Here is a 10,038-nt window from a genome sequence, read left to right as displayed (position 1 = left end):
GGTATAATGTACTCCAACCCCTCCTCAGTGCTAGTTCAAATAAATAAATTAATTAAAAATATGATTAAAAATTGCAGGCGGCATTGTGACAATGTTAAATAAATAATTGCTCGTTTCTTTTAAATAACATTTTAATAGTTTTATTATTTTTCATTTTTTAAAATATTTTTGTTATAAAAATGTGTACCTTACTACAGTTTAAGTAACCATAAAAAATTAAATTTTTATGTATTTTTATCGTATACTTTCTTACGCGAATTAAAATCGTCCCCAGACTTACTTCTTGATTTACCATGTCAGAATTATCAGACATTGATCAATAATAAAATGTCTGTACAATCCACAAAAATTAGCTTATTTTCGTTGTATACTCACCATCAGTCGTCTTTGTTATTGTTTGTTTGTGTGATCTATTTTGTTAACTTTCCTTTTGTAAAGTAAATCGAAAAACTCGTCATCTTTAGTAATTGTAATGGTTTACAGTCTACTAATAAATCAGAAAGGATAACGGCAAATAAAAATACTATTTTCTTGAAAAATAAATTAAATAAAGCAAAAACCAGAAAGACTAAAATCCATTCATAGATTTTTTAAAACTCTGTGGGCACTAAGAAGACCTTTTCTAGTGAATCCAATATGGGTTTGGCTAGACGCTAGACCCACAATGAGAAGGCTGGATGGCGAAGAACAGGGGACGAATTATCCAGAGGACCACCCCGAAAATTTTTGGATTTTTTGATCCGACCGGATTCGAGCTGGTCCTCATATAGCAGTAGGGTGTCACCTTAACTGCTCGGCCATCTGACCTTCCAGTTATGGATATTGACGATATTAAAATAATCAGCGTACTTTAAATTAAGCAACCGACAAATAGCGAAATGAGAACTAAAAACAATTTTAAATTTTCATTGTATTAGGCTACTTTTATTCAGATTTAAACATAAACTTCGAAACATATTTACATAAAGAGATATGTATTTTTATTATATTTACTTGAAGAATTATAGTAAACAAATGACTAAATTATAAAAATTATACATTTTTTAACTTAAAAAAACTATTTTATGCTTTGTTTTTTTAAATAACTGACTCTTCAAATAATAGTAACATTGCAAAGAATATTGCGCAAAATTTTGTTAATATTCCAAATAATCTTTCACTTTGATTCAAATTATTAAATAAATCTTTAAAAAAGTTTAAAAAGTCTCTACCTTTAAAACTGTGTGTGGCACCATCTGCTATGATATTTGAAAAACTTCTTATATTATTAAATATTATAAAATGGTAAAAAGTTTCACTTTTAGGGTAGAGACGAGTTTAAAAAAAACTTGCAAATGCTAATAGTAAATAAAATCTTTATTAAGTCCAACCCCACTCGAGATACGAAAATGACCCCTCTATCTCTCCACCTTAACCTTAAACATCAAATTTAATAGCATCAATCACTTATTTCAATACAACTTACGCCCTGGAAGTTGGCCCCTGCAATTTTGAAGCTTGCACTATATCTTTGTATATGTAATTATTCCCTAATAATACAACTTTGCACTATAGTTTATGAGACATAGCTACTTTAGAATGCGGGGGGCCTAAGAAGTAATGTAATGCACGCTTGTGCATTACATTACTTCTGATCTTGCACTACAAGTAGCACAGCAAAAAGCCCTTTCAAGTTAGGTGCTGTAAGCTGGTTTCACGAATCTTGCTGTAAAAATGCACAGTAGTAGGGACTTTTCTATTTTCTTAGTGAAGGGAATAGAGATGTCTTGGCGAATCTATGACAAGGTCGCTGTGAGTTATCAAATAGGGGCTCATGAAATTTGAAATATTTCCAGAGCCCCAACTTAGTACCGAACATTGCCCGGCCAAGATATATCAAACGATTTGTACGTGATTTTTTGCATTTTTACTTTTCCAGCTGCTCTATATAAAAGAGGGTAAGTATATCGATCGGTCAAAAAATGACCTCCAAAAAAATTTTTACTTTTTGGACTCGGGGACTTTGAAACGTCGAGAAATGCAAAAAGTTTGGGTTTTTTCTCTGCATGTATGGATGTTAGTGTGTGTGGGAGGACATGATTTTGTTCCCCCAGCTTGAAGATTAATTAATAACTCCTTTTGTCAAAAACTAGTGAAATTTTGCAGGGAGATAGATGCTATTAAATTTTGATGATAAAGGTCAAGGTGGCGAGATAGAGGGGTCATTTTCGTATCTCGAGTGGGGTCGGACTTAATAACAAAACTGTTATGCCAGATTTAAGAATCCGTCCATTATTTTTCCTTTTTCATCAATTACCGTAATATACAGCATTCTAGACTGAATTATTTGCGAAAAATCTTGAAAAGAAGACATCATTTTTATTTATTGTCTTCAGTTTCAAGTACACTATTGTAAGGGTCTTCAAACTATGGCCAGAGTTCCACGTGGCTTCGGTTTATTGGCCCACCAACATTTATTAAAATTTTATACATTGAAAAAGTATGTAAATAATAAAATTAATTAATAATCAAAACCTACCTACAATAAAACACCAGCTATCACTTTTGATAATAAAGAACATTAATTTGGAACTTTTACTTTTCTGTTATATATAACAGAGCCGGAAAAGTAAAAAGTAATGGGAAAGTATGGTTGGTAATTGGTCAAAAAGTGATCCCCAAGATTTTTATATTTTTGGACTCATGGGTCCTGGAAACCTCGAGAAATGTAGGAAAAAAAATTCGGGTTTTTTTTTCTATATGTATGGATGTCAGTTTCTGTGGGGTGGCATAATTTTTTTCATCAACTTTGAAACTCAATAACGCCCATGCTTTTTGTCGAAAATTTCTGAAATTTTGCAGGGAGGTTTGTATATTACGGGATTTATTATATTAAATTTTGGTGGTTAAAGGTCGAGGGGTAAGGAGATATAGATGGTCGTGTGTCATATCTCGAATAGGGTCGGACTAAATTAAGCTTTTTGCCATTTTATAATTAATTATATGAAAAGTTTCTAAAATAAAATATAACAGATGGTGCCACACGCAATTTTAAATGTTTCCGGGAAAGTTACGCGACTTGTTGCTGGATTTTTCCATTTGGTCTCATTAACATCCCTAAATTATTCGCAGATAGAGTCTATTGTTGTTATGAAAAAGACTATTGTTCCCTTCCATCTAAATTATAGTAACTGTATTGGGCTGAAGCTCGTGGCACCATAGTGCTGAAATCACCATCTGTGTTGCAAAACTAAATAGTTTTGGATATTTTACTATATTAGAATAAAGATTTTATCAGATAATTATATCTTCTAAAATAATTATATTAATACAATTTAAAATTCATTTTATTTTAAAAATTGAATGCGAAATGATTATTCGTGATCGCGATATCCAATGAGCAAAATAAGCCATCCCCACATTAGCAATGAAAAACCTCAAATTAAAAATTATAAAAATAAAAATTATTAATATATGTTTAAAGATGAAAGATGTATAACTATACAATATGTTGTATAGGTGGGGCAGGATGAGGACGTTAAGGCTTGAAAAGTCATAAGATGGCAACCACTTTAATGAGAACAATAATTTCTTTATTCTCAGCAACTACAACATTTCGTAATATATAATACAAAATTTAATTGGTACTTACGGGTTAAGAGGACGCCAGTCGGAAATTGCGATTTTTCCGAATAATGCAAGTTTTTATTTTTCAAATTTAAAACAATTGTTAAATCAAACAATAAATTAACGATTTACAAAAGGGTTAGTTTTAATATTTAACAAATTTCAAAAACTGCTTACTTCTTACAATTACAGATAACGGTTAATGTTACATATGGTGCCAAAATAGCGGCTCGTCTCTGATTCCAGCAAACAGAAGAAACAGTGGGGACCCACGTTCTAACCTAACCTAACCTATTCTAATGATTTAGTTGATAATAATTATGGTAATTTATTAGAATAGGTTAGGTTAGGTTAGGTTAGGACGTGGGTCCCCACTGTTTCTTCTGTTTGCTGGAATCAGAGACGTGATATCAATAATCATCCTTCTTGCTGTTTTTATCCTTTAAGTACCATTTAATTTTTGAAAAACCTTTTTTAAAAATAAGAAAATTTAATATTTTAAAATTATATGTAAATGCACCATCTTGTCCCACCCATGGGGTAAGATGGGGATATTATTTTTATATAGGCTACAAGAAGGACAAATTAAAATGGTTAAACTGTCGTTTTCTTCAATATTGGCACAAGAACAGTGTGCCCATTTATCATAACGGCTACATTTATTGTTATTTTCTGAATAAATAAATATAAAAGTTTGACCTTACTCGTATTTACTTTACCAGACGATACTGTCACTTCGCGCATGCTCAGTTTCGCTATTTTGTAAACAGACGATATTTTTTTTCGTGAAAAAAATTTTTTATTTCGATTGTTATCTCACATTTTATTTCTTGTTAAGATAGTATTTAAATTAAAATAATGTTTTCATAAATAAAATAAAACGTAAAAACATAAATAATAAAGTGATATAGTATATACTGTACAGTTAGATATGATTTAAAAGTGGAATATTTCATTTTCTATAAAAAGATCATTTTTTAAATTATTTTTTTATATATTCGAAAAGGTAATATAGAATTATCAATGACAACGAATTTAAAACTAGTTCACTGCACCATATTGCAGTGCCTCTAGCCAGCAGCAGAATTCGTGGCAAATCTTGGGCAAGATGGTGGGGGCAAGATGGAGTACCCCGTCTTGCCCCAACGTGCACTTTTCATACTGACTGCAAACACGGGTCAACTTTATTTCAAAACTAAACAATTTCAGTCTTAAAGGTTACTTCGAATACCATAATATCTTCATCTAAATGGTAATGTAAAAGTTCACAATAATACTTATTTTGTAGAAACTTTGTAGCGGGCGTAAAATTAGATGAAGTATTGCTGAAATGTAGAAAACTGTCTTACTTCCAAAAAAAGCGATTCGGACGTTCTCTTGTCCCTTTTGAGGTTGACATTTAGTTCCCCAAATAACAGCTAGAAGAAAGCACGTTAACCACGAATAAACAGACGTCCTCGTCTTATCCCATGGCCCCATCTTGCACCACCTTCCCCTACTTACGTTTTATAAAATGTTGTTTAAATACAATGTATATTACATACATATACAGTTGTGCGCTCTTAATCTATAGTAAGAATTTCTTCTATAGCTGTTGCCATCTTGCTTCCCAGTCCTATTGTTTATTTTACCGATAGCGTGTAAATTAGTATTGGTAAATCGCAAATGATATAAACACACATTGGCTTTCGACGTAACCTAATGTTTCAGTCACATTTTCAAAAAAGACCATTTTTCATTTATTAAAATGATAGTAGTCTATTTATTTTAAAAGCTTATATCAGTATGTTTATAAATATTTGTTTTAAAGTTAGTTATGAATGTGATAAAATCGAATATTCGAAATATTTTATAAGCAAGACGGGCTCGAGGGGTGAGGCAACGTGTCTAGCGTGAAGAGGCCACGCATTTAAAGTAGCTATATCTTGTAAACTACTTTGTACAAAAAGGTAATATTAGAGAAAAATCTTTAGAATAACGAGTACAAACATATGTTAGGCCTACAAGTTTTGTACTGGCACAAAAAATGCGAGGGCCAATACTTCACTAATATCGACAACTTTCAAACGTTTTTGAATTTTGAAGGTTTAAAAAATTTGTTATTGTACTAAATAATTTTTTAACTATAAATTGATCTATTCAACTGTAAACAAATCAAGATATTGACATAAATTATGCAAACGTTGACAACGTATTGGGAGATGATTTGACAAAAAGAGTGTCGAGTGGATCGAATTATTTTGTTTGTTTTTGTGTTATCACATTATTTCGCAATGTACTGAGCGTAAACAATATAATTATTTTTTATAAAAATTATTCTGAGTTTTCATAAATAAAAGATGGTTGTTTTTTAATGCTACTAGAAACTAGTCTACAGCAAAAAATATTAACAAAGATAAGACTGCTGTAATCAAAAAATTTAAATAAGACTTAATGCTATATCTGTTTCAAGAATAAATCACTTACCTCTAGAGGCACAAATGTAGTTGAATTAGATCTGTCCAGCTCTTATCACAGTATCATCGAAGTAATTAATAATGATAACAAGTTAGACTTTAAAATTCATAGATTAAGAGAATAACTTTTTTTTTCATTCGAGATAAGAAAAACAAGTCTTTATATGTAAATTAAATATGTAAAACTGCTCAGTTCTTGAAGTAATTCTTGATAATATCTAAAGCTATAGGTAACACGCAAAGGAAATAATAACTACCCTTTCTAGACGAACATGAATAAAGTCTACAAAGTAACGCCTTATATTAGTAAATAACTATTAGTGATATGACAAAATCTTACATTTATTTCTTAATAACTAGCCGGATTCAAACAGCCAGTTATTAAGGAAAAAGTTGTTTGTTTAAAGTCTTTTCTTTCTTCTCTTTAATTTGAACTTTACTTATGGTCCTTTTTTGTGTCCAATTTTTATAAGACTAACGTATATTATTATCGATCACAGATTGATTATAGCCTATGGTTGGCCTTAACAAATTCACAAAAGTTAAAGAAACAAACTTGAAAAATAAATTTACGTCTAAATTTTCTAGTTTTTTTTTATAATGTAAAATGGTTCGCCTATTTTTAACATATATTTTATTCAATTTTGAATGTAAGCGGATCCAAATTTATTAACAAACTATTTTAAGTTTAAACGAAAGTAATGTATTGTACTAATAATGAAATACTGTAAACAATAATAATATTTCTTTTCACACAGAACTACCGTACTATTAAATAAAAGTATTATTTTCAGTAATGGCCATTTTATTATTATTTATTTTTTGTGAAATGTATCCTACTCGGCTTATATACCGGACCAATGTCAAGGCATAGCTTCAGAAATAGTTGTAAATTTGGTTACATGCTGTTTGTGTATTTGTTTACTGACTATGTGGTATGTGTTTAGTACGGCAGCTTTCTGCAATCTGATGTATGCGTCGTTTTAAAGACCTAACGTTTCTAGACTTTTGTGTAGTGCTTATGGTATGACGGAATAATAAGTATTCTATTCACTCTCCATATATCAGAACTCGCCAGCGCTTTATTTAGCTGGCGAGTTCTGATTATTTGATAACTTTTTCAGTGTGTGTATTTTGTATGTTGAGGGTCTTTGGTACAGCTATGTCTACGGTGCATGTAATTTAGTTTTTTATTTATTTATTTTTTGTTAACGAATGTGATTATTATTATTAATAGGTTCCGTGACCGCCTTGACAAATAATCTCCATTCTCTTCTGTTAAGAAAGAGTTAGCTTTATGAATGTGAGGTAGCTAGTATGAAAAGTACTATAATTCTAACTAAATATATTCATGTCTAATTATAGTCTTCATGCTTTTTCAGATTCTATACATTCGAATATCATTAAATTTTTTTTTTATCGAAGTAGAATGATTTTTGAATATATATGATCTCGAAAGTAAGAAAAATAATTACTTTTTCGGGCAAATGTAAATTCATTAAGTAAAACGAAGAAAGGAAAATACCTTTAAAAATTAACTTTGATGGATAAAATAATACGTTAACTAGATAATACCTTAATCTGATAACAGATTACTATTTATTCATGTAAAAAATGCAACAGAAAAGAATGTAATGACGTGAAGCAGACGAAACAAATTTTAACATTTACAATAAATGTTAAAATTTGTTTCGTCTGCTTCACGTGACATCGTCACAATGTCGAGCTGCAATTTTTAACCATATTTTTAATTTATGTCATTTAAAATATATTTTCTTTACCTTAAATTAGTACTGGTGTCTTGCCCCTGTACATTGTACTTTTCTGTTAGCAATGGAGTCGTGCCGGTCATCTAACTCCTTTCAGGGAAAGTTTTGAATTGAAATAACGTGACTTCCAGTTTGCATCGGATGTTTATATATAATCGAAGCCTCCTGCCCCCAAGGTTTCCATATCTGGTCGTGCATTTCATTTATCTAACACCATTCTCGAGATTAAGACAAACAGACGGACGACATTAGGAATTTATAGGTCTACGATTTTTTCAAATTACAATCCAAAAAATAATTTTTAACATTCAACGCGATTTACAAAGTTAGTTTAGATTAATACTTAATTAATTTCGAAATCAATTTAAAACTAGTAGTAACTAATTAATGATATCTAAATCTGTAACAAAAAATATTCTTCATACTACAGACTTTTATACTTCTAATTGATTTATTGTAAGTGCAGGGTGTCTCCAATCTATTGAGTGATATTTTGCCAGCTGATAGAAAATGTTGAATACAAAATGTTTTTCTCCTTAGACTTTTTTCATTCGGCTTTGATTTCAAGTTATTTTACAAAATTTTTTGAATATGTAATAGAATACAACCAATTTCAAACTTTTTTCTTAAATAAAAGCGTATATTTTCTATCGAATAGATTTTTTTATAACTTTAAAAACATGAACTTTTATCAATGAATTCTTTTACGGGTCTTAGGAAGATGTAAAACTAAAAAGCAACCATTAATCCGAGTAATTAATTCAAGCTTAACTGCACCTAAGTTTTCGTGACTGTCGACCTGGGTTCGAGGTCAAATCTTCAAATTGGTAGTAACAAAGCTTTTTTATTCCAATCGATCACACATATCAAAAGAAACTTTTATTTTAAGGTCATTTTGGTGACCTCGACAACTTTTTATTTTACCGAGAAAATGTTTTTCTGGCACCATCGTGTAGATCATCTCAACACGAACAACAAGCATTTTCTTCAACGTTTTTTGTTAACGTTGATGGATGGACAGGCTTTGTTTTCGAGATACAGCTAATTGAACTTAAACGAAAAAATATTTCCACGCAAATAACTTTTAAAAAACATTCATTCTTCATTCCGTATAGCATATTCAATACGAAAAAGTAATTTTTTCCAAAGTAATGTCACAGAATACAAATTTGAACTTCACTTACTCATTTCTCAGAGAAAGTAAAATAACATAAGAATTAAATTCTAGTGTATTTCGTTTATAAATATTACCAAAATTGGTTCCCGTTATGCCTGAGACGCAAGTCACACCAAACTATATGTAGCTTTTCGGCACAGTTCTGGTGTAATTTGTTGTAAGAAATGTGTTATTCTTTGAACTAATTCTTCTCTATTGCTTATAAACCATCTCCTGTCACCATATAAAGAAATCCAACGGAGTAAGATCAGAGAAGAGTGCAAGCCAATTTATTGGATCATTTCTGCCTATCAAATTTTCTCCGAAATTTTGATTTAGCCATCTTCGATGAAGATGGTCAATAAAGAATCAAATATAAACTGATCAATTTTATAAAATAAACTTTTAACGTGAACCTTTTCTTCTGCTTGTTCTGATACGCTATGCATAAAGTTATAACAGATATCTTTATAACATAAAATAGGCTACGTCCTGCGCAAACTCTATATTTATTATTTCTGTAAAAAAACAAAATAAGGAAAGAATGTAAATTTAATAAAGGACTAAAACTATTTAAATAGTTTCGGTCGTTTAACGCAACTCAGGCCGATATATCCTGTAAAATGATGATAATGTATGTTGGTCACATGAGACGTGTCATCAGGGGCCGTATTCTGGTCACTTATCTCTCGTTTCTTCTTTCACCGACGAATGACGTCAAAGCGAGAGACGAAATTCGTCTCTCATACAAAGTGGCGATTCTGGTCGTTCGTAACGATCTCGTCTTTGTCGTTGACGTCACGATTCTATTCGGTTGATTATACATGTTCGGGTTATCTGCGCGCGCAACGCGGTATAGAATTTTAACCAATGAAATTGTACAATTTTCGAAAGTGCAGAATACGAAAATATAGAGCACGTGGTACGGCACGAGGTAATCAAGATGTCTCGACTTATGTTATCATCGGAACAAATGGAAATGTTGGTAACCGAGTTGCAAAAGCGTCCATATTTAGCTAAAGGAAAATTGGACGGAAATATTTCCAAAAAT

The sequence above is a fragment of the Centruroides vittatus genome, unplaced genomic scaffold, assembly GCF_030686945.1.
Source record: "Centruroides vittatus isolate TY-2023 unplaced genomic scaffold, ASM3068694v2 contig_875, whole genome shotgun sequence".
NCBI classification, from domain to species: Eukaryota; Metazoa; Arthropoda; class Arachnida; order Scorpiones; family Buthidae; genus Centruroides; species Centruroides vittatus.
The sequence above is the reverse complement of the archived record's forward strand: the minus strand, read 5'-3'. Positions refer to the sequence as shown.